Source organism: Mus musculus, chromosome 1 (genome assembly GCF_000001635.26).
Source record: "Mus musculus strain C57BL/6J chromosome 1, GRCm38.p6 C57BL/6J".
NCBI classification, from domain to species: Eukaryota; Metazoa; Chordata; class Mammalia; order Rodentia; family Muridae; genus Mus; species Mus musculus.
Genome location: NC_000067.6, coordinates 178,620,070 through 178,646,266, shown reverse-complemented (window position 1 = coordinate 178,646,266; position 26,197 = coordinate 178,620,070). Strand labels below are relative to the sequence as shown.

The window sequence follows — 26,197 nt, the reverse complement described above, 5'->3', positions numbered from 1 at the left end:
CGCCCATCCTTGTCATCCATGCTCTGCTCAGGTAGAGACCAGACGTGGCAGTCAATGAGTGATGTGCCCTCTAGCAGTGATGGCGGGCACCACATCCACGGTCTCTGCTAGGAGGAGCCTCCTGTCAGGCAGCAGTCGCCAATCATCTGGCCATGCAAGTTAATGTCAGAGTCACACCACAGGCAGAGCATGAATTCGGGCAGACATTGCTGACAGCAGATGTAGGCATTAGAGCCATCTCACACACAGGTGTCCAGGTAACTAATGACAAAGAAAGTCTAACCCATTATAAATGCAACTGTAACCTCTCCAGACCTTGACCCCTGCTAGAGGTGCATGTTCAGAAACAAAAATAAATAGAAGAAAGGGATGTCTCAGTGGGTGGTAATGGTGCCTATCGTGCAACCATGAGGACCTGGGTTTGGATTCCCAGAACACACAAAAACTGAATGTGGCTGTTGGCACCTATAACCCCATCTCGGAGGGGCAAGGAGCAGAGACAGGAGAATCACCGAGGCTCACTGGACACTCAGCTTAGATAGAAAGCTGAAACTTCCGGGTTCAGTGAGAGACCCTGTCGAAAGAATAAAGAGGGGAGCAACAGAGATGCACACTCTAGCTTCTTCATACAGGCATACACACACTTGTATACATCCACACCACTACACAGGCATATAACACAACAAGGAATGAGGGGTTAGACTTGCCCATCATGTCTGGGCCCCCAGGCTTGACCTGTAGCACTGAAAGCAGACAACAAAAATCACCAGAGAAACAGACTGAACTCTGCAAAGGACACTGGGAGCTTGCAGGAACCCTCTGAACGGATTTCTGGCAGAACCACTGACAGTTTACAGTTGCTGAGTCTGATGGCCAAAGGAGTAACTGACTCTCCCATTATGCCATGCACCAAATGACAAAAGAGTGACCAGCTAAGGTCCCCAGCCCCCCAAGCGAGACCCCTCCCCTTCAGCATCTTTAGCTAAACATAGCTCTGTCATCAGGGTTTCTCACAGGAGACCCCTGCAGCTCTCATCTGTCACCCTCCTGACAGGCTCTGACAAGGTCCAGATAGTCTCCTCCCTGGCACTCTCCCCTCAAGTGCTCTTCGGCATGTCTAAGATAAAGATATCCCTTCAGTCCCAGGATAGACCACTACTGCTTGCTAGGCGTCACATGCTCTTGATGTCTGATAAGACCCGTGTTGCCACAGAAAGTATTGTCCTTGAGAAAGTGTGCATGCTCATTTTGTTTTGCATTGTTCTAAGGTCCTAAGGTGCAAGAAGACATTTAATTAGAAAAAATGGCCTAAAGCATGCTTGTGCTCTGCAGTTGTTGTGGAAGATGTCAGTGGCTAGGCTCCTTCATGATCAGTGTTGCAAGACAGTGGCTCTTGATTCTTCCAGACCCCAGAGCCCCCTGAGGTCCCGGTGAAGCCGACACACTGAAGTCTAAGAGATGTCTGATGCACGGGAATTGTTGCCATAATGGGAAGAAGATCCTTTCTTGGCACACAGCACTGAGAGTCAGGCTCCCTTCCTCTGCCCTCTGCCAAGTGATGATTTCCAGAGATGGCTCTAGAAGTTGGGAGATGAGGACAGACCAAACAAACAAACAAAAACCAACAATAACAACAACAAAACACCCAAGGGAGGAAAACAGGTGAGACAGGAAACACAAGTAAGGCAGCCAATGTGATAACCAAATGGAACGATGAAGGCTTGCTTCCAAGAAGGTTTCAGATTCAAATGCTCAAGTGTGTTTAATAAGGAAACTAATGGGGAAAGGTGGGAATGAAGGAAGAAATATAATGAGTCCTAACCAGAGACAGAATCACCGAAAGGGTCACGGAAGCTGCAGACCCCTGGTTTGCCTGGGCTGGCCCAGTGCCTGGAGTGGGGAATCCAGCAATATGGGCATAGCATCCCGCAGCCTGCTTCTTGGAAAAGCACTCACCCTCCCAGCTCCTGTTATCTAAGGCTTCAGAGCTCACGAAATTTGCTTCTGTGGCTGGTCTCAACATCCATGTGCTTTCCCTTCAGAGTGTAACCAATGAGGAGAGAAAGGAGAGAGACACCAGAAGAGGCTGGAGAAGAAACAAAGACTGAGGGTGACCAGGGGGTGAGGCAAGGACCCTGAAAGTCACAGGGCCTCTTGAGGCGTGTTCTGGATCTGCAAAGAGAGAAATCAGACTGAAATTGGCTAAGGATGATTTCAAAGTCGCCTTCCAGTTCGAGGATATTTTTTGAGACTACAGACAAATGGATAGATTTGTCAAATCCTGAATGTTATTCTGGAGATACAGTAAGACCCACCAAGTCCATACACACCACACAGCCCTCCTGAATCGCCTCTGTGGGAAGTGTACCCTGGAAGCCAACTGACCCCATCCCCACCAGCTGACCTTCCTGGTGCCAAGCCCACAGCTAACGTCTTGGCACACACTGAGGCTTTTCTTGGCCTCTCCCTAAAAGTCAACACTTCCAAGCACTGCAGGGCCCCCAAAACTGAAAAAGAGAACGGCTCAGAACCTGTGTTTGACAGCTCTGGAATAAACCTAAGAGCCGTTGGAATTTGAATCTTCCTACTGAGACAGGGTGACTACCTGGGTGGGAAAAAAATAAAGGCCATTTCACTGGACTTGAAAGAGGCAAAACAAATTCACCACTGTCCACCAAAGCTGGGACTCTGCTAATGAACACTAAATAACCCACCTACTAAATCATGTTGGCGACATTTCTGTTGGAATATTCTAACGGCTTGTTTGCTTTCTAAACAGAACGGAGTTGTGGCAATAAAAATGAAGTCGAGAGATAAACTCTACTACTTGATGGCTTTCAGTTTACCTTTGGAAAACATCAGTTAGATTTACTGCAAGCCAGCTAAATACGTATGCCTCCTTCCCAGGGAAATCACACTCACAAGATCTCACCTGGCCTTTCTCATCTTTTTTTGCAATAGTTTATGTTTCTAAAGGGGGAGAGGTGGTTTGTGCTCCAGCCTAGCAAAGCATGGAATCCTGCTTGCAACACTGTTACATTATTTTAAACCTTTGTTTTTGTCTCTGGTTAACTATGAAAAAGAGAGATGGACAGCAGAGGCCCAGGCCTCCAAACTGCTCAAGCCTATGGCAGCCATGCTGGGCCATAAACCTGAACCACAGCCCGTATCACACACACTCTTTGCCTGACTGACACACAGGAAGCTGTGCAAACATTCCCCATGCTGACACATGGTGTAATCAGAGGTGCCAATGAAATGATTCTTCAGCCATAGTCGATACATAGCAAGAGAGCATCAGCTACCAGTGGGTTCTTAGCTCTCTGATCCTGGGTCATTTCCTGAACATAGTTCTTGGCTCTAGTTAAAAACTACAAATGTTTTAAATGCTAATGATCACTTTTGTCACCTTGGGAGATTCTAATCATTATAAGCATCTACCAGTCTAAGAACAGAAAATATACTAACTAAATATGCTGAGGAAGTGTGCATCTGCACATGTCACGTCAGGTGCTGCATGCATTCTTTGTCTCCTGACCACTCGCTTGCTGACTGTAAAATCACTTCTTCCACCCACCAATCTAGCCTAAGCTCCTTCAAACACACACAAGGATGGTGTGCTGATCCGTCTCCCGTTGGCTTTTCCCATCTTACTCTTGGAAGATGGGCCATCATGGCTAGAGTTGGTGGGTCTCCCATGGGAACAAGGAAGATGCCACTGTTACCTTCTGCTCATAGCTTGGGCAAGATCTTTCCTCAATCTCGATAGGTAAGATTCACTTTTGATAACCACACATTACAAAAGAGTACCACATGTGCTACTACACTCTAACTGAAAATTATTTTTAAAGGTTTATTTTATTATGAGCATGTATGTATGTGCATGTGAACGTATGTACATGTGCATATAGGTGCCCACAGAGTCCGGAGCCTGGTGTCAGATGCCATGAAGCTAAACTTGAAGTTGAAATTGACTGAATGGGATTTGGGGAATAATGAAATTCCTTTGTAGGACACATACATATACCCAGTGGCAGAGCATGGTAGGGTTCAGTACTCAATACATGAGTATTGCTACATGACACTATACATATGTCCAACCCACAGACTTTACAACACAGGGCATAAGCACTAATGTCAGCTATGAGCTTCAGTTAATACTAATGTATTGATGGTGGCTTTTACCAGTCATAACAAATGCACCACACAAATACAAGATGTTGATAAGGGGGAAGTGAGGAGAAAGAGAAATTTTGAGTTTCATTTTGAGTTTTGAATGAAACCAGGCTCTGAAAGCAATGCCCCTTGAGGGAGCCACACCTAAGCTACCACAGGAAAGCACCACGGGAAAGCACCACAGGAGAGCACCACAGGCTCATGAGTCTAATCCTCAAAACACTGGCAAATACAGATGCTGGAGGCCATGGGCTGCACGTTCAGTGACAAGGTGTCCTTCTCCTGCCCCTCTGTAGAAAAGGCCCAGCACTGTATCTATAAGCACTCACACAAACAAACAAAACCACAGAAAATGGTTTGCCTTTCTCAGTAAGGTTCACTCCTTGTAGATACATTTTCCCAAGAAAGATAGAGATGCTGGGAGATGCATGAGACAGAACTCAGACAGCACTGGATACTCCGAATAATCCAGGGACAGGAAAATATTCCACCAAGATTTTCTTTTGAGTATGAAGAAGAGGAAGAGGAGGAGAAGGAGGAGGAGGAAAAGGAAGAGGAAGAGGAGGAGAAGAAGGAGGAAGAAGCAAAAGCAGAAGCAGAAACATTTACTGTAATAATTATTTTGCCAAGCATAGAATATGTAATAATGGAGTAAACTCAACAGTGATCTTTTTACACAAAAATATTTACTTTGTGACAAGTCACCTTCATGGCTATTTGTCAGGCCTGGCACATGGCCAGTGGCAGGAGATTGCATAAGCAATGCTGAGCAAGATGTCGCCCGGCAGCATGCCGTACTGTCACCCACACTCTTCTGCAGGCTGTTACTCATGCTAAACGGTGACAGCTGTGGAAAGTCTGGAAGTTGGAAAGTCCAGTAGATGAATGAACGAGGAATCGGGTCTCGGGAGGCCTGGAAGTAAGTGGATGTTATTCTAAAGCTTTGGTGATGTTTGGCCAGTGTTCCACTTCTGTTGATGATGCAGGGGGTCATGATGACCTGGCTGGATTAGATTCCAAGGGGAAATGCTCATGGCTGTACTGCGCTTCAGCCCTGAGTCCACCTCCTTGGTAGGAGAGCAGTTTTTTCAGTCACAAAAGTCTAAGATCATGAAAGGACACTTGATCTAGAGTGTCAACATCACAGCTTTCAATTTCCTGCCATCCGACCTCTCTGGACCTTAGCACATAACTTCTCTCTGAGGAAGTGAGCAGGATCTGTTGCCTTCTGACTTTGCAAGGGCAAAGCTTCATTTTCTCCCCGAACCTCCTGGTGCCTCAGAATGTGTTCTCCATCTGTTTTGTTTTGTTTTGTTTTGTTTTGTTTTTTTTCGAGACAGGGTTTCTCTGTGTAGTCCTGGCTGTCCTGGAACTCACTCTGTAGACCACTCTGTAGTCCTGGCTGGCCTTGAACTCAGAAATCCGCCTGCCTCTGCCTCCCAAGTGCTGGGTTTAAAGGTGTGTGCCACCACTGCCCAGTTCTGTTCTCCACCTTAAAGAGTCCGTGCATTACATTTTATACCACGTCTCTCCCCAGCCTGTCAAATCCCAAACCCTTTCCCCCACTGCATGATGCTTTGAGAATCTTAGATTTTCCCACTAAGCCAAAGCTGCTAACTAACAGGGAAGAAAGACAACAGTTCCTACATAGTCCCAAGAGAGCCATGGCCAAGACAGTCCTCTTTTCTTTCCGCTTACAAAGCTTCTCCCTCCTTCTTGGGGTAAAACTGAATCCTCTTGTTTTTCTGGTCAGCCTTGGTTCAGGCTGACCCTCATCACTGAGAAATTCTTTTCCCTTGCTTAGCTAGGTGTTGTCACACTAGCTCGTGTTGACCTCTTCTGGCCCCGGGAAATCTCAAGGATGACAGACACCCAACAGGCAGAGGAATTAAGTCATGTACCGTTTACACAGTTTTTACCCTGGGACGCTAATGCATATGCCAGAGACTCCCGAGCTCATCTTGCTGCTTTTCCGACTTGGCCTTATGACCCTGAGGAGTTGCAGGAACCTCCCTGCTGCCTCCACACAGGACCAGAGCTGGAAAATCTCATCCCTCAGCTCTGGGATAACTGCAGCCCTGGTCTACCACCTGCAGATGTTATGGAGGAAAAAAAAGGGGGGGGGCTCAGAACTCTGCCAGACTCTTCACTGCTTGGAGGTGAAGAATCACTGGAAATACCTTGAGTTGGTTGGTCAAGCTCCCTGAAGGATAATCCCATTAGTATCGACTGGACTCTACCATTCCAGAATTTTTCTGTCCCCTGCCTTGGGGAGGCTAAGTGGAATTCACACCTGTATTTGCCAGCCATTCATTATATTGCCTTTCCCCCAGCCAATGACAAGAGCGGGCGTTGATTAATGATTTGTGTCCTGTCTTTTGTGTGTACTCAATAAATATTTGCTGATCTGGCCCAGAGTTAAATCTTAATACCCAGGGATCTCTCAGACCTGCGCCTGAGTTCTTAATCCTGGAGACAGAGACCAATCTGAGCTGGCAGAAACAAAGAATTTGTCCCACTGCATTTGTAAGTAAAGATACCTCTAGAGACAGGTCTGATGCAGGCCCGACCTGGAAAGCAAGCGGAGTGTGACTCTACAATGGGAGAGACACTTGCTTAGAAGTTTCAGAGGTAACTCAAGAAAGCTAAGACCTGAGCCTTCTCATAGGGCCCTGTCCAGAGCACCAGTGGGCACCAGAGGCCAGGAGCTATGTGGAGAACAGATATGATGAGGTCTTCCTCTGGACAAGTGAAGACACCAAATTCCTTTGCTGGCCCGGCTGGCATCTGGCTACTGGCTGTACCACCTTTCCAGGTTTCTCCCTACCACTTCCAGCTCCTCCTTCCTCCACACACCCCTAAAGAGCGCCTGCCTCTTTCTGTTCTATCTAGAGCCACCTCACTCCCCCAGGTGCTATTTAGGTGATTAGTCTGTTTTTCTCAGCAGTGCCCAAAACAAACTGCCTCCCTTCCAGCTCCGGCCTCAAGCTAAGAATAAACAGATCAATCAGCCCTGGGGGATAGCAGCAGCCCGGAGAAAAGCCACAGACAATGAGCCCTCTGGGCTTGTCAGGTGGGAAAAATGTAAGGGATCTCAGATCCCGTTAAGACTGCCATTTGTTAGATAGCATCTCTGAATCTATGGCAGGCGGGCTCCTCTGCTCAGCTCTCCATATTACAGAGGAGAAAATTAAGGCCTGGCTCTTTGGGCCTTTTAATAATGCAGAGTTGAGCACCACGTGTGCGCTTCTGAGCTTGTTTCTGGGTTCATTTTTCTCCTGTTGAACAGCAAGGCACAAACCAACAGAGCAGCAGAATCCTGGCTGGGGAGGACAGAAAATCCAAATCAGCCCTGAAACGTAGGAGTCGTAGATCACCACAACAGCTCCAATATGTGCTCCTGACTGGAGGCATCCATCACTGGACGATGAGCCCCAGCCAGGGCTCTTAAGGGAAACACACAAGGAAATGGAAAACACAGACCTCCTGGTTTCCTTGAAGAGGTGGTAGGAGTAGTCAAACTGTTTTTGGTTTGTCAACACCCTTGCAAATTACGCTTTGGTCCACACTTGAGTATCGTATCAGAAGCAGCAACCGAGAAGCTGTCCTAGTCTGGTGGCCTGGAGCAGACTAGGCCCGGGAGGTGATGGACATATTTTGAGAGCTTAATTCAGCTAGGATTCTGTTTACATTTTGGGAGTTAATAGTATACTTTTTTTTTTTTTTTTTTTTAGTGAAAATCTATTTTTATTGTGGTAAAACATACACAGAACTGGCCATTTGGGCTATTTTTAAGTATGCATTTCAATGGTACCTCATGCATTTCCATATTGTCTATCCATCATCACCATCCAACGATGAGACAGTCATCTTACACTAGAACCATCCACCCATTAGATAATAGCTACTGAGGACAACTGACACATAATCCAGGACTCTCCTGGCATTTCATCATTCACTATGTACTGGAAAATAAGTTCAAACCTTGAGAGAGAGATGGAAAACTACTCAATGCTAAAATAGAAGATATTTCTCCCACTTCTGGAAGGCTATCGGGACATAAGACAGTTGACCAGGGCACTGCCCAGGTCAGCACTGATACTGAGAGCAGACCTGTGAACCAAGCTCAGAAATAAGAATTTTATTCAAAGTGTACAGCTCAGCCAGGACAGAAGAGAGACTTGTCATCTCACTCTGGCCCAGCACGAAGTTTTCTCAGCCCCACTGGTCCATTTGTCCCAACAGTCATCAACTAAACAAACCTTAGCCAGGTGTTCCCAGGCAATAGGAGGTCCAGATCTTACGAGGAGGTGGGGGAGGACGTTTGGCACCCAGAGGGGGGTTCACCTTCTCAAAAGAGAAGAGGAAAGGGGGATGGAGGAGGACTTGCATGAGGGGGACTGGGAGGAAAAGAAGAGCTGGTTGTAAAGGAGATAAACAAATAAGTTTAATAAAAATAAATTTGGGGGAAGAAAATAAACACCTTACAGGTAAGAGCTTCCACTGGTTCATCTTCCTTACCCCAAAGAGTAAGGCAGATAGCGAGGGATGGGGTACGTTATCATAGCTTCTGTGACAAGCATCCAGTGGTTGATAAGAGTAGACCAAGCCTTACAAACGTCTGTTATCCACTGAGCTTACAGCCCCAGCCCAGAGTTCACATTCCTCAGTCCTTAAAGTTGCCTTAATAAACATGAGTAGTGCCTAAAACGGTAACTTTCCTTTATCAAACGACATGGGAAAAAAACATTTCCTTTCTCATGTCGTCATTGGGAACTTGTCTATTTTCGTGTCTTGTTCATCTTAATATACTTTTTTTTAAGTTATTTATTTATTTTATGTATATAAGTACATTGTAGCTGTCCTCAGACACACCAGAAGAGGGCATCTGATCACTTTACAGGTGGTTATAAGTTACCATGTGGTTGCTGGGACTTGAACCCAGGACCTATGGAAGAACAGTCAGTGTTCCTAACGGCTGAGCCATCTCTCCAACCCCCTTAATATACTTTTTTTCCCAAGGGGAGCGCGCAAACGCAGCTCCCCCATTACCACAAATTATGCAATCGAGTTTCCCCCGCGTTTGGGGAAATTGCAGGGGTCAGCACATCCCAAGTGCAATGGGTGAGCCTCACCCTGGGAAAACCACCTTCGTGATCATGGTATCTCCCCTGCCAGGTAAGTATCTTAATATACGTTTTAAAGGCAGTATAATTCATTTATATACTTATATAATGACTTTACCAAATATATGGACTGTATGTTGTGTTACTAAAACCAGTTAAACTATCTTCTATTTTTCTATCCTAGCAGTTAGAATACTTGTTTCAATTTTCATTGATAAGAACATTTAACTATTGTGTCCCATGCTTCATGTGTCTGATTTTATTTGCTAAGAAAAGCAAAAGCCCTTCAGGAACTATGTTCAATCCTACACTCATCTATGTATGTTACAACTATAACTTCATCCTTTGCTAACCAAAAAGGGGGGCGTTCTGGGAAGACGGCTCAGTCACATATCTGCTGAACCAGCACGTGGACCTGAGCATGGATTCTCAGTAGTCACGCAGACAAAAGCCAGGGCACGTCTGTAATCCCAGGTGGGGGCACGGAAGGGAATAGGAAGTTCCCAGAGCTTGCCAGCCAGCTGTCGAGCCAAAGTCACATGAGTTTCTGGTTTAGTGAAAAACCCTGTCTCACACACACAAAAAAAGATAATGATCAAGGAAACCAACTGACCATAGTGACATCTGGACTCCATTCCCATGTGCATGTACACGTGAACACATGTAATGCATTCATACACACATGCACCAAAGCTAGAGCACTTGCCTTGCATACACGGGGACCCCTGCGGACCTGGCATAAACGACCTGCCATAATTGAACCTGGCTTATCCTGGCTGAATGGAGAGGTGGCAACAAAAATCTATCTGACCTTGAACTTCACTCCTTATGGATCCTATGTTAATGCTGACCACCCTACTATCACTGAGGCAGCGAAGGGTAGACAGTGGGTCCTAGTGGTGACTGCAACCCCTCAGGCACTGGAACTTGAACAAATCCATCAATCCTGCAAGACCTGCTTTCTCCTCTAAAGGGTCTCTCTCCCTCTCTCTCTCTCTCTCTCTCTCTCTCTCTCTCTCTCTCTCTCTCTCTGTGTGTGTGTGTGTGTGTGTGTGTGTGTGTGTGATATTTGCCACAGCCCCCGACCTTCTGATAGAAAATTACACAAAAAGGGGGGAACCTGTGAAAGATTTGAAAGCTATGATCATTTTCCAATAGCTGCTAATGGCAGAGTCCTGGAGACAGGAGGGAAGAATGAATTAGAATTTTTTTTAATCTCCTTCTTAAAGGGGGGGGGCAAAAGATTTCTGTATTTATGTAGATTAAAAATCTCATTTTGTTGCTTGACTCGTTTTGGGTTCCTTGAAAGCGCCTGTGAAAGTTGATTAGCACATGCAGGTTCAGATAATTTCCCCAGAGAGCTAAGCAAATTAAAATATATTTTTTAACTCCAACCAGCTGACATGGGCCATCAGTTGCATCCTTGGTACGAGTTCTGTCTTGTCGCTTTAATCCTAGACTGGGTACCTAAGCAATACTTACCTGGCAGGAAGCAACAGCCCAGGGAGTGGTTGGATGGATTCTAAGGTTCCAGCGCCTACTCTTCCCCATAGCCCCGTCCTGCCCTCAGGCCGGCCTGCTATTCATCAGATACTAGGCTCTATGGAGGTGGACCAAATTATAACCTCCCTAGGAGACTTTCAATCCAAATGTAATCTATCTGTAACTCAATGTCAATCCAGCTTGGTTGATTCTGCGTTAGGGTGATTCTCCAATATAGCAGGCGAGATGGGCACCCACAAAGAGTTGTTTGGGAAATGGTTAAGGGGGAGGGGAGGATGCCACAAGGGGCACCAGCCTAAACAGCACCCATGGCTTTAGTAAGCACACATTTTTGCATTCTCATCATGAGAACCTCCAGACCCTCTGAGGGCCACTCCACGTCACGCAAGCACCTGCTGAGCTGAGGCTGGACTGAGGGAAGTGGGGTACATATAGAAAAGGTGGGGTGGTGGTAAGAAAAGCTACACGTGGCTGCAAAGCCAGTCTAGCTCTTGGCTTCCCATGTGCTCTCTGAGAATGCCTGCATGCCTCAGGACCCCAGCTCTCCTCTCCCTTTCTGGCTGCATGCTGGTATTTAGACAACCGCACAGCAGAAATTCCTGAGGTGCATATGGAACTGGTGAGAAACGCAGGTGCCGTGAGGAAAGCCGGAGGAGCGTCAAACAACCGGGGCTTCAGTCCTTCCTGTTCTGATCCTCGCAGCTTTGCGTGACGCTGGGAGAATGACTGGTAAATTGCAAGAGGCTGTGGGAAATGAACAGTTCATTTGCAGCCGCGCCGCGGGCAGTTTCCCCCGGGCATGGATTCCCACACATCTCAGAGGCTCCTGCAGATAGTCTCTTTCCTGTGAGCTTGCTCCCCATCTCTTTGGGTCAGCCACAGACTGCATGTGATATATAAACAGCCTCTGCCTCACACATGTCTGTCAGGCTCCCCATACACCCCTCCCCCCACCTAATCAGAGAGAAAGAGAGAGAAGTCTTTGGTACAAAAGAAAGCTACGTCTGGATTATCTCCCGAGATGGATCCCTGCCCTATTTCTTCACAATAAGACTCAGAGGATGGCCTGCTTTATTCAGATCTGGGTCTTGAAAACATTACATCATTTTCTAACTATGAGACCTTAAACAATGCTGGCCACTAACTTCCCTTAGAATATCGTTATAAGGTTTAAGTGAACTACTATGTGTAAAGTGAATATGACCATTGATATATTAGGATTACTTAAGGCTAATGGGTTAAGAGTCCTACCAACGCCTCCCATCGCTCATTGATACATTAGGATTACTTAAGGCTAATGGGTTAAGAGTCCTACCAATGCCTCCCATCTCTCAAAGGCAACGATTAGAAAGTCTTCGAACCCAAATAGTGTTTTTGTGTTAGAGTTCTCCTGAAAACCAAAACTAATAGGCCAGATTACACAGGTAAGGAGAAGGAGGTGTTTGAATGGGAGAGATGGCCCAGCAGGTCAGAGTACACACTGTCTTACAGCAGAGAATTGGAGTTCCGTTCCTAACACCCAAACGCAGTGTCTTACAACCTCCTATAATCTAGCTCCAAGGAATCCAACACCCTCTCCTGGCCTTTTTGGACATTTATACATATATGTGCACATGCACACACATACACACACAGGTTTACATTTTGATGAGGTAAGTTTATTTGTAAATAAAACATTTGACCACTGTGTTGGTCAAGATTCTATATTGGAACTTTCCATATTGGAATTTCAAATTTCCATATGGAAATACATTCCATATATTTCAAGGAGACCACAGAGCCTTCTTCCTTCCCAGAATGCCAGGAATTTGGGGACAAGCAATCTACCAAGTCTACATCACTTCCCTAGCCCAGGGGTTGATCTAAGTAGACTAGGTGGAGACTTCTGTGCTATGGGCTTCGGGGTAGACCCTGAACAACACAGGCAAGTCAGATGGGAGGTTCTGAAGAGCAGCCCACACTCAGACCCGTGTCAGCGCCTGCCTCAGAGCTCAGCTCACAGACTAAGCAGATAGAGATGTCTGGAAGAAGTTAACAGAAGCAGGGGTGAGACATAGGGTGGGTCTAGAGGAAGGAGGTGGTTCAATACCCTGCTTTTGGGATGTTTAGATGGAGAGAAGGGAGGGAGGGAGGGAGGGAGGGAGGGAGGGAGGGAGGGAGGAAGGAAGGAAAGAAGGAAGGAAGGGAGTCCAAAACAGTTGGGGAAAGGCAGCATTTGTTTGATGTGGGAAGTGGGTGTGGTGTTTACATCATTCCCTACATTTCCGTATGGCTAAATATTTTTAATCTTATTAATATGCTTACTTAAAGAATTCAAGAGAACCTACTACTGCCACCTCCCGAGACCAGGATAATTTCTAACTGCATTCTAAAGACTTATCCTTATTCCCAAAGATGAGTGCGGCTTTTCTAGTTCTCCAGTACGAGCAGCAGTGAACAAGAGAACATTACAGAAAGTCACAGCCAGTCAAAATAGAGAGAACACCTGACCATGGGGTGCCCAGCCCCAACTGACACATCTATAGCATGAGCCCTACACCCGGGACTCACGGAACATGCAGAATGCAGGCAGAAAGACTGAGAGCGAGAGGACCAAGATGGACATCGGCTGCAAGACGAGGTCTTTTACGTACAACGTGGAAGCTTCACCTAGGGAATCTCCGCAGATGTTCGCCAAAACAAAACGTTAGCAAGGACACAGCAACTGGCAAGGACACAGCAACTGGCAAGCCAGAGTGGATGGGAGGATTCTCACACGCCTTTATTCCTAGAAGGAGGAAAGTAATGATGGCTGAGAGAGGAAGAACCAGGCTGTCCTGGGGATGAGCACCCTGGTGGATGGTCAGCAGATGCTAAGAGGCCATATCTGAACACATATGAACAGCACTAAATGACTTCAGCAGGCTGCATGTATAAATATATACACATACAGATAAAACAACATTAAAGAATGGGAGCCATGAAATTGAACAGAGTTGGAAACACAGGAGTAATTGGAGGGAGGGCAGGAGAACAATACAGTACTCATATGTAAAAATCTCACATATTTTTGTAATTAAAGAAAAAAAATTCATCTTGAAGCAAAGATTTCTAGAGAAGATCAACTTTGTCCTGAACCAAATTAGATTTCAGGGGCCCAACACCCGTGTCTCGGCTTCTCTGGCCCTGTTCACTGGCAGAGCTGCAGGGGCGCAGAGTGGGAAGCTAATTTCCTGGCCAGATCGCAGCTCCTCATGGCTGACAGGGGTTCAAGTGTTTGCACAGACTTCTGGCCTCCTCATCCCTCTGTCATGGGCCCATGTACGACAGTTTTGTTTACAACCAGGAAACACCGCCAATCTCTTCAAAGGCAACGGTGCCTAGAAAAAGCACATTACCTCATCCTGACAAACTAATGTCAAAGATAAGGAATCTGAAGGGTGCTGCCAGGAGTTAATTGACACTAATTTGAATAGTTTCCACGGTTACAAATGATAATACCCTGTGCGGTTTCAAGAGTTTAAAAGAAATGTCTTTATACATTGCTCCTTAATTGCTTTCTGATGACCCCAGTGAAGGAGGCAGGTAAAAGGTAGTGTGGTGCTTCGGATCATCCCAAATTCAATCCAGTCCAGCCGTCCTGTCAGGTGACAGAAACTTATTGTGTCCTCATGAGGTAGGCTAGGCCAGGTGCTCATGTGGGATGCTCACACAGCCATGCATGCTTCCTTGCCTTGACGTGACCTCAATCCCACACAGAGGAAAAGAAACAATAAAAACAGAGATAAAGACACCACACTGCAGTCCATGCAAGGGCAGCTCCTGTCTGGAGGGAGAAGATGAACCCGTGGCATCAAGATGTGACATCCAAGTGATGCACAAGGTTGACGAAGACCCACGGAAGACATGGGAAGAGACAGTGGGGCTCTTTGTCTTGTATTCCAGAGGCAACAAGTAGAATTTTAGAGTGCAGACTCACTCTATTCCACACTGTAAAACCTTAATTGAGATGGAATTTACATCAGTACAAGTTAGCCACCTAACTTGTATAATTTTATACTTTTGAGTATATTTATAGGGCTGCACACCATCGTCAATAAAGCACTACATTTTCCCTACAAATAACTCCAGATCCGTGAGTCCGCTGTTCCCAAACCTGCCTCTTGACTACCAATCTACTTAGCAGCTATAGATGGGCCACCTCTAGATTCTATACAACTGGAATCATAAGTCCACTCCTTTGTGCCTGGCTTCCCACGCTTAGCACACATTTTATGAATGAATGCATACTTAATTTCCTTTTATTGCCAATAATATTCCAATGCGTGCCACATTTTGTTCAACTACTCAACAGTGGATAGACTTCTGGGTTAGCTTTCCATTGGGGACATGTTTGTAATGTAGTGAGATGCCTGCCACCCTTCTGGAGGAGCTGGCTTAGTAATCAGGAGGAGGCCATTCTGCACAGGGCCTGAGGAGCATTTAAGCCACAGGAACAGCTGAGATCTACATGTATGCACTCCATGAAAGGAAGCTATATGCTCCTCAACCCAGAACTTCTACTTAATAGGAAGTCAAAAATGCTCATAATCACTCCAAAGCCACCTGACAGGAGGCAGGGGGGAGGAGGAAAGAGAAGCAGGGTGTAAAACCAAGGGCAATTGTACAATTCTTCTTTGTAACTCGGAGGAAAGGTATAGACGTGTGAACTTAAAGCAAATGTCCCCCATGCCCTGGCAGTGGCCTGTGCTCCCGTGCTCCCATGCTCCTGTGCTCCCATGCTGGAGAGAGGCTCAGAAGCCGCGTCTATAGATCTGCTGACCAGCTAAGCCACAGCAGGCGCAATTTAAGAGTAGAGGAAGATGAAAGAGAAGCGTGAGAGATGTCTGTGTTTAAGGAAAGGAAAGAATAAAACCAACAGGAAAGAGGACAGGGGAGTAAACATGAGAAAGAAAACACCCTGTCCCAGGAAACAGCAGCAGTTAGCATTTATAATTCATAGGGTATCCATGAGAGCAGTTCTAAGTGCACACACGACTGTACCGTTTCACCATGACACTATGAAGGACAGCCAAAGAAAGAAGTCTTCACAGAGTAGAAATAGAACCCACAGTACTAAGATGTGTTGTTTGTTTGTTTGGTTTGGTTTGGTTTGGTTTTTAAACACTCCTGAAGTCTCACAAAAGAGCTTATTAACTTGTGGTTCGCTTGATAACCAGTAAGTTGTCAGCCACCTTGGGCAAGGCAGCCTCAAGCAACTGCTCATGATAAGAGCGGGTGTGGCAAATGTGATTTTACTTTCAAAATGTTAGACACTGAGGTGGGGAGCGGGGCAGTGCAAACGTTTTCTGTGCACACAGCAATCTTGAGGATGAGTTTGGAATCCCCAGAACCCACATAAATGCTGGGTGGGTGTGGCAGCCTACCTTTAATCCTAACAGCAGGCTGAGACAGGGGATCCCTAGAGCAAGCTAGCAAGCAAGACTAGCCATGTCAGAAAACTCTGGGTTCCATGGAGAGACCCTGACTCAATGAATAAGGTGTAAAGCAAATGAGCAAGATTCCAGATAGAAACCTCAGAACTATTCACACACTCACATACATGTACACCTGTGTGTGTGTGTGTGTGTGTGTGTGTGTGTGTGTGTGTGTGTAGTGCACAAACATGCATACATGCCATCACTCAGACAGACAGACAGACACACACACACACAAACACGAAAAACTGAAAAAGAAAACTGGACAGTGGATGGAGAGCTAGGCCCACAATAAGTGCCTTTCAGGGATACCTGGGTCTTATTTAGGCTTTACTTGTCTGTGAGCTTCTGAAGAGTCAGGCTAAGCAAAGTTCTTGAAAAAGCAGGGAGCTAAGGGGTGCCCAGAACCAAACAGAAGAATAGACATTAGAGACAGGGTTGAATCTAAAAAATGGCATCAATTCCATTTTCTATCATTGGGTCAGACATGCCTTCCTGAATAAAAATATCATCTTCCAATCCACACATAAAGGAAATTTACAGAAATTTCTGCCAATGGCCATCAAGCCCTTCTCTGGTCTCGTTGAGCACTGGGCTGGCTGGAGAGGAGAGGGGTGCCCTTGGGTGTTTCCGGCCTCTGTGGTCAGAGCCCTCCAGTGGAAGCGTGTGAACACTTTACTCTTATGAAACTGAAATCACATCAGACTCGTTAGCTGGTATGCTCACTCAAAGAGCAGTTGTGCTGGGTTTTGTTTTAACTACCAACTTTACACAAGAGAGTCTCCCCTGAGAAATTATCTAGATCAGGTAGGCCTGTAGGAATACTTTGGGGGAAATGTCTCTATTGTTAATTGAGGTGGGAAACCACCCTACTTTCCTGAATACAGGTAGCAGAGTTTCATGGGCTGGTCCTGAACGGTTTAAGAATGAAGGATGTTAGCTGAGTCTAATGAGCAGGTAGGGAACATGGATGTGTTGTATAGGAAAGAATTATCTTGTGTATTGTATGGATGCATTGCCTGTCAACTAAAAATACCTATAGCCTATAGGAAAGGGTAGAATAGGAGGTGGGACATCCGGGAGGCAGAAAGGATTCTAGGCTAGAGCCAGGTGCAGGAGATTCTCCTGGGAGGATGTGGCGAGAGACACAGGTAACCGGCGACATGGTAGAACCTAGATTAGAATAAATGGGTTACAATACATTTTGATCTAGTCATAGAAGAGCCCAGTTATATAGCCAAGGTATTTGTAAACTTATTTTGAATCTGAGTCTTAGTTCTGGGAGCATGGGGCTGGGAAGAAGAACCAGGACCTAACTTCTACACCTTGTTTCTCTCTGCTCTTGACTGTGGAGGTGCTGTGACCGGCCGGCTGCCTGAGTCCCTGCCTCAACTTCCCCTCAGTGATGAGCTCTAGCTTGGAATCGGAACCCCTTCCTCCCTTAGCTGCTTTGAACTAGAATATGTCAGCACTGCACCAGAGATGGAATTACAGCATCAGGAAAACATGCAACGCCCCTGCGTGGTTCCTTCATCCCTAGAACGAAAGACTCCTTGTTTGTGCTCCCTGAAAGGTGACCGTGTGGCCCTGCTAGCTTCCCCACCCCTCGGGGATCCTCATGTGAAGTGGGAGGCAGCAGAGTTGGAGAACTTTCTAGCAGCCATTGACTGGAAAAGTGTCATATTTGCTAGGGGAAGGGACTGTACCTGTCTGAGGACCCCCACCGGGTCATGCTCCCTATGGTGTCATGCTTCGGGAGCATGTGACAATTTTAAATGCCTAGAAACTTGGTAAAGAGGGCAGAGGGTCCAGCATGGCTCAAATGCCAGTAGCTCCACTGTATTAATGCTTTCTCTGTGAGAGAAGTTTCTTCTCGCCTCCATCTTACTGAATGCCACACCCTCTTCCCAGTACCTTTACCTGACTCAATGGCCATTCTTTGGGTAGGCAAGCAAGAATTATCCAGAGGCAAACAATCAAAACATCCAGATAAATTCTGCTAAGATCCTATAAGTGGATGGAAGTTGATATACTGAGTTGTCAGGGCAGTTTCTGCAGTTAAGGAAATTCAGGGCTATCAGAGTAAAGCTTGCGCAAGGTCATCCAGCGTGTTAGAAGATATGAGTCTAGGTCACAGAATGTCCTGGCTTATCCCATCATATTTTTCATCCTGTAATGACCGTGTCCCATCTCTATTGTCACATTAGTCCTCCGTGTTCTGAAAGAAATAATAAAATTTCCTGTTATCCTGGGAAATCCTCAGAGGTTGACATAGGTGGACCCCAAGGACACTTGGGTTACAATGAGTGGGGTGACTCTCCTTGGTGTCTGTGTTCAGAGCAGCACAGTGGTGTGGAAAGGTGTGGAGGTTACGTTGTAATGTTTATAGGTAAAAAATCAGACAATGGAAGGCAGAGAACAGATAAGAATTTCTCTGCAATCTGATTCAGTGCTGTGGTTCACACACAGACTGTTGAGTCTTCTGCCAAATTCATCTGAGCAGTAAACAATGGTGACAATATCGGTGATGTAATGTTTCACCTCTGCTGAAGAACGCTCAGATGCTGTCAGGGCAGAAGAGAGCCTACAGGTTAAGATACAGGGTAAGGATTCCATCCAGCCCACATCCAAAGACTAAACCCTGAAGATTAAACCCTGAAGCACAACCAGGAAGGACAGCCAAAGCAGCTGGGTGGTCACACACTGTGTGCCCGGCTGTTGCTTAGACAAATACACAGCTGAAGAGAAGCCGGGACCATCTCCAAGAGAGAAAGCCCCGCTTTTGTCTGACAAAGCTGTGCTGACCCCAGAGGAACACACAATAGGAAATGAGAGTTGGACAGAAAATTGATTCCGACAGGAAACAGAATGATCCATGCTGAAGCTCGGCTCCAGGACAGATCATTGCAAAAACCCAGAGCAGCTGGGAGCCACCCTCCACTCTGCATACACTGCAGAATGGGCAGCAACGAGCAGCCTAGAGGAACATGGAGAGAGGCCACAACTCAGTCATCCCTGTGGATAGGCCAATATGATCTAGGTTTGGGGCATCTCTACCAATGGAAGGCTGATAGATGCCTGGCAGAGGACCCTGAAAGCCAGGAAAGCCTCTTTGAAAGGTAGGTGAACAGGCTGGAGAGAGATGCCTCCCTGGGTAAGGGTTCTTGCTGGGCAAACAAGACAATCTGAGTTTGGATGCCAGGACACATAGAAAACACTGGGTATGACCTAGTGCCCTATAACCCCAGCCCTGAGGGGCAGGCAGACAGGAGGCTCACTGGGGCATGCTGGTCACCAGCCTAGGACTTCAGCGAGTTCAATGAGAGACCCTGACTCAAGGGAATAGAGCAGAGAAGGGAGCAGGGCACTCAGTGTCCTCCGCTGCCTGTACACTAGCACAGATAAGCACACCCTTACACCACATGCTCACACAGCACACAAATTCATCATTCCTGCATGCATACACCACCAAATATAAAAAGAAAGAAAGCTAGGGGTGTAGAAATAGGGAAAGTTAGGTCTGAAGTCTTCAGCAAATGAAGCTGCACCAAAGAGAAGGTCTTCCAAAGTCCACGCAGCAGCTCCTGTGGTGGTGAACAATGAGGAAAGCTGCAGAAATAGGAAGGTAAGTAGACACAGCCATTCATGAGCCAGGCCAGAAGTCTAGCACTGCAGGACAACACACTGTCACCCAATCTTCTGCAAGTCTCTGGGGGCCATCACAGAAGTGTCCTTCGTAACATCTGCTGTCTTCCACGATCCCATGATCCCTGCTGGAACAGTGAGGACCACAGTTGTAAGGGTCACAGCAGATAAACAAGCACTTCAAGACCAAATCCACTCAGTCTCTCCTCACATCTCTGCCTCACTTTGTCAGGTCATTAAAATGGACCACATATACCACATGGACAGCATAGACAGAAAAGTGCTTCTGTGCCAGAGGTCAATCCCTAGACCCACCCATGGGGAACCCGCACAGTGGTTCTCACTAGTAATGCCAGGGCCAGAAGGCAAACAGCAGAGCCGAAGGCTCACTGGCCAGCCAGCCTAGTCTAATCAGCAGTCCCAGGCTGAGAGACTCTTCCTCAAACAAAACAAGACAAAGTGGGGGACCAGACAGCACATAAGAGTACTGGCTGCTCTTGCAGAGGGCTCAGGCTCAGTTCCCAGCACCTACGTGGTGGCTCACAACCATCTGTAACTTCAGTCAAAGGGGGATCTGACACTCTCTTCTTACTTGCTCTGTACCAGGCTTACATGTGATGCACATACATACACACATGCTTGTAGGTAAAACTCTCAGACATATAAAAGTAATTAAATTAAAAGATCAAAAAGAAGAGGTGGATGGTACCTAAAGAATAATGTCTGATATTGATCTCCACATGCACATATATCCACGCATGTACACATGTACCCCCATACATGCACACACACCCACATATGTGTGAATGTACACATACACACACACACACATAGGACCACATACAGACCCTTGTTACTAAAGAACGAATATATAAGGGAGTCTTATAAAGTCTAAATGGTCACTGTGATGTATCTAGGGAAGGACAATGTCTTCATGTGCCACTCAAAGAGATGGGTAATGCAGAAACTGTCCTCACTAGATGGAACTGTCTTTTTCCAGAGGCATATTGGGGTGATAATAAGTGTTCTGGATGTGGATCCAGAAGGTACAGCCTCAGATCTGGCTTTATCCGATGTCTGTTAGGCAGCCTTGCCCTCATCACTTAACTTCTCTGACCTCTCTTTCTCCCATGACATAGCTATTCAGTTCCCGCACAGAACTGCTGCAAAGACTGAGAGAGGGCAGGGATATAGCTCAGTTGATGTAGTTCATCCCCAACATGTAGAAAGCCCTGGGTTTGGTCCCCAGCATTGCATAAAAAGAATGGAGGCACAAACTGATATCCCAGCACTCAGGCATTGGAGCAGAAGGATGAGGGGTTCAAGGTCAGCTCAACTACCTAGCAAGTTCAAGGTCAGCCTGGAATACATAAGATCCTCTTAAAACATTTTTTTTCTGAAAGTGAAAGCGCGCGCGCCTGTGTGTGTGTTCAGATCCATGTATGTAAACATGCATGTGGAAGTCATAAGTCAGTATTAGGAATCTTTGTCAATCTCCGTCCACCTTATATTTTGAGACAAGGTCTCACTGAACCTGGAGCTCATGAATAAGGCTACTCTGGATAGCCAGCGGCCTGCCTTTCTCTCCAACAATGGCATTACAAGCATGCACGGCACAACCCAGCTTCCCCTCTGCCCCCATGGGTGCTGGGAATTCAACTGGGGTCTTCATGCTCACCCTGCAAGTACTTTACTAAGTATCTTCCAACCCCTAAAAGATTTTTTTTATATAAAGAGCATTTTGAAAATCCTTTTATAAGTTGATCTATATTTCTTTTCATTACTGCCTTCCTAGTGAAGTTCTTCTTGAATTACACATAAATTTGACTTGACTCCTTATGAAAGTTTGATCTGATGGTAGGATGCCAGACGGAGGAGGCAAAGCCAGTGTAGCAACAGAACTGCTCCTATTGAGCGGCATCGAGTGGAGGATCCTAACTCAGGGGGGAAATCAGAACTGAACATAAGGATCACCACTCATAGGACCAGCCCTGAAAAAAACAACAACAACAACCAAAAAAAAAAAAAAAAACAGGCTTTCCTATGCTAGTGTGGGGCAGTTATTAAGGCTAAAGATGATGGGGTAGGCTTTGCTGCAGAAATAAAAGGGAAAGGAAGGGGACACTGTGACCATTCACACGGTGCCACGGGCATGAAAGCTAAGCTCAAAGGCAGGCGAGGCAGGAGCTGGGGAGAAACAGGTTTCCTAAGCAATCCAGAGTCACAGTTGTGAAAACCACATAAAACGCCATCTGGCCTGCTGGATGGAGAGGAGCGTTAAGCAGGGGCAGCCTTCCAGTGTGCATGTTCTCATTTCTCCGAGACAACAGTGATTCTCCCTACCAATCAACTGTGAAAAAGTCACCCGGTCCTGGACGGTATTCACCATCACCAGGACTCCTCTGAGCAGCGAGCACTGGGGAAGGAAGCAACTGGAAGGACACAGGACACCTGTGCAGTCCCAACTGCCTCTGGCTCTAACCCCAGTCGGTACCATGGGGCTGTCCTCTGCTTTCCAAGGACTGTGTGCTTGTGAGCATTTCTATGCACTCGGTTTTTATAGGCACAGCTGACAATGTTCTATTCTATAGACTAATGTGGATACGTGAGACAGATACATACAATAACATTTGCCAACATCACCATTTTGGATGACACAGTTTAGTAGTGCTCGTATGGTTAATGCTCTTTAACCACCACCAAGAACCACGGCAAACATTTTTGTCTTCCCAACTTGAAACGTCCCACAGTGAACACTAACCGCTCACCCTCCACTTCCCAACCCCAGGACCCCTATTCCAGACTCTAGCTCTACAAACGAGTCTCTCTTCTAAGTGGAATCATGTGGTGTTTACTCTTTTGTGTCTGGCTTGTTTGACCAAGGTCTTCAAGGTTCATCCATACCGCGGGTGTCAGAATTAAAAACACTGAGTGATGGTCCTTTGTATGTACCTAGTGCATGCCATTTAACCATTTACCTGACGATGGATTACAGAGACCAGTTTTTACGTAGTAAATGAAGTTAAGATGGACGTTTTTGGCACTAATGTTCCCAGTTCACCACACATCCGCCCCAGTGGTGGCTGTCCCACCTCCCAGCCATGGGGCTATGAGTTCAGGAATAGCAGGAACCACAACCTCACTTAACCCTGTACCATTCTCACTAAGGGGGGCGGCAGTGCCACAGGGCAGGGATTCATAATGTCTGATAAAGGAGTAACTTGGGAGTAAAATTCTTCTAATTCAAATTATCCCATGGCTGTTCAAAAGATCTCATGTTAAGATGTGTTACTACTGCTGCTATCGTCTTGGTGGGTATAATTTTTGAAAGCAACACCTATTTTATCAGCCAGCGAAAAAGGCAGTGCATGGCGGTAGAAAGACTAATAATGCATGCTGCTGGCAAGATACGTGCTTGTCATCCTAACGCAACACCAGGCCTATCATAACATAGCATAGCATAACATAACATAACATAACATAACATAACATAACATAACATAACACAAAGGAAGAGTGAACATGAAGTCAGAAGGCAAGAACTCAAATCCTGTCTTGGCTTCATAGCTGCTCTTGTGACTTTGATGATGTCATTCTGTCTCTCTGAACTTATTTCATTTTCTTTCAAATGGAAATATCAAGAATCGTGTAAGCCAGGTGTGTGCTTCCTTGTACACACATAAAAGGAATACATGCTAAGCTGAAGTTTCTTGTTTGTTTGTTTGTTTGTTTTGTGTGTGTGTGAGATGATTTCTTTGGGTAGCCTTGGCTGTCCTTGAACTCACTTCGTAAAACCAGGCTGGACTCAAATTCACAGAGATCTGCCTGCCTCTTCCTCCTGAGTGCTAGGATTAAAGGTGTGCACTACCTCTGCCCAGCCAAGCATGGCTGAAGTTTCTAAGAAGATAAATCATGCATGAGACCACTATACAACATTTGCATGTCATGTGCAGAGTAACTATAAAGTAAACATGCACACAGGCCATAAAAATAATATTTGCTGAATCTTTATTGAGCTCCTTGGGATGGAATTCTACACAAGAATCTTCTTTAGGTAAGCTCCTAAAAAAGGCAACATGGAAGCTGGAAGCTAGGCCAGGAAAAGCAAGGCTGCCTGTGCTAAACAAGTGCTTTGTCCCCGACATAACGGCATTCATAACCAGAAAGCACAGGTTCTGCTGTTGAAATGTTCCAGGGACATTGAAAATCCCTGGGACCCACACATTACAGAGCACAAACCCACTTCCAGCCACGAGCCCTTGTGCTGGTGACTCAGACTCCACATTGCACCCCTGAGAGGGTCTGCCTGCCGACAATGTACAAAAGGCTCTGTCATGTTGTAGGTTTGGAAGTTGTTAATGAAATGCATCAACATCAGAGGTGTGGGGAGCTCTCGTGTGGTTACATGCATACTGAGTGTGGTAACGTGCATACTGAGTAAGCATGCGACCTTAGTTTGGATCCCCCAACACCACAGAAAAGACCAATGAACACAGTGGTGGGACACACCTGTACTCCTGGCACAGGCAGAGCCTCAGACTCGCTGGCTGGTCAGCCTAGTTTTATCTGTGAGCTCTAGTCCAGTTGAGGACTCTTGTTTCCAGTGACTGAGGAGGACACCTGATCCTGCCTTCTGACCTCCACAGACCCATACTACACACCTAATCACCCCCATTAAACATGTAAAATGTGTTCACTGTAGAAATAACCCTTTAACACAGGATTTATGAAGAAGAATGCATGTGAATGGGATATGAGTCCCTGGCCCCTGGAACATCTTATATAATATATACATGGCCAGGGGCCCCTGCTTCTCTGGACTTTAGCACAGTTTCCCAGTCCAGGGCAGGGAGTGGTGGGGAGCATGATGACATAGCTGATAGCCAGGACACAGAAGGTTCTTTTCCCAAGCTGTAGATAGGTAGGACCAGCAAGCAGAGCCCAACCCAAGAAATCAATGCACATGTCTTAGGCCAGTAAAAGCCAGACCCTGAGCACTTGGACACCGCCTGGGGGTGAATATCATGCTAGACATGGCTACATAGATGCGTCACAGAGGATCATGGAAGTTCTCCCAGATGTTTAGTCTTAGACAAAGCTATCCCAGGAGAATCCAACATGTTCTATGTTGCTGAGGCCACCGGGCCAGTCAATGTACTCTCATAGTGAAATGGAAAATAGTTTCTCAAATGCAAACTAGATGAAACTGTCTTCCTGACTATACTTAGAGATGACTGGCCAGGCGGTTCTGCAGGTAAAGCCATCTTGCCGCAAGCCTGATGACCTGAGTTTGATCCCCTGGGACTCACGTGGTAGAAAGAGAAAACATACACCACACACAAAAGAAATACAAAAACGTCATGAATAAATATGCTTACGGAAAATATTCTTTTACAATTTAAAGTCACAGAAAAACAGTGTTTCCACAAACAATAAAACAAACAAACAAACAAAACACTGAATAGGGTCATGTCTAATGTTCACATCAATGGGGGGAGGGGTCCCTCCGCCATCCCCTGCTACAGGGTCACTATGGAGTCCAAAGGCATTGTCTTTCATGTGTTTTTCAACATGGATGGAGAATATCATTGAAAGTGGGAGCTGAGACTTGGAGGGGACGCCAGTGACTTCTTTCGCTCTTTGGGGAGCCATGGAGAAGTCTAAGGTCTTCCTTCAGCCTGACCATAAGGTTTATCACTAAGTCGTTTGACTTCATTGCCCCTGCCTGGGCCTTTAGCACACAAATGGCCAGTTGATTCAAGCAGTAGTTGGCTTGGTTTTGTTAAAACTCAATTAAGAAGCTGGCCGAATCAACCATTTGTTTTAAGCGTCCAATTAATTCAGAGTTAAAATGTTAAAACCAATGGTGTGTATAGACATCTCCCTAGAACATATGATGTTGTAGTTGATATCTGGAAAGGGGTGGTTTCCACTCTAAACCAAAGGTTTTAACACATCTACACTTCAATATTTTCATTCTACTTTGGGCTCCCACTCTCGTCCATCTTCCTCCACAATTTGAAGGAAATAAGACCAAGCTTACAAAAATATCACAAAAACTCATGCCTCTAAGAAACATATACCCAGCATCACTACCAACATTTCTTTCTAAAGTTCAACCCTTCATGACTTCAGCTCTCCAAGTCTCTTCTCCCTACTCCCAATGTGGGTGGGCAAGTCATCGGATAAAGTCATCAAACACAAGAAGGAGTCACCGCAGAATTCAGAGGGGGAAGCTACCTTGTGCCTTCAAAGAGAGCAAGCAAGATGGTGTGTGTGCTGAAAGGAGTC

The 26,197-nt window shown here is 46.1% G+C and overlaps 1 protein-coding gene and 1 non-coding gene across 2 annotated transcripts in view; both read right to left on the bottom strand.

The window, feature by feature from the left end:
- Kif26b (kinesin family member 26B) overlaps positions 1-26,197 on the bottom strand; it is a 403,733-nt gene that overhangs the window by 286,591 nt on the left and 90,945 nt on the right. The gene's annotated exons all lie outside the window — the stretch shown is intronic.
- Gm24405 lies at positions 9,196-9,362 on the bottom strand. Its single transcript, XR_003949245.1, has one exon. It is a non-coding gene; the product is annotated as a U1 spliceosomal RNA (small nuclear RNA).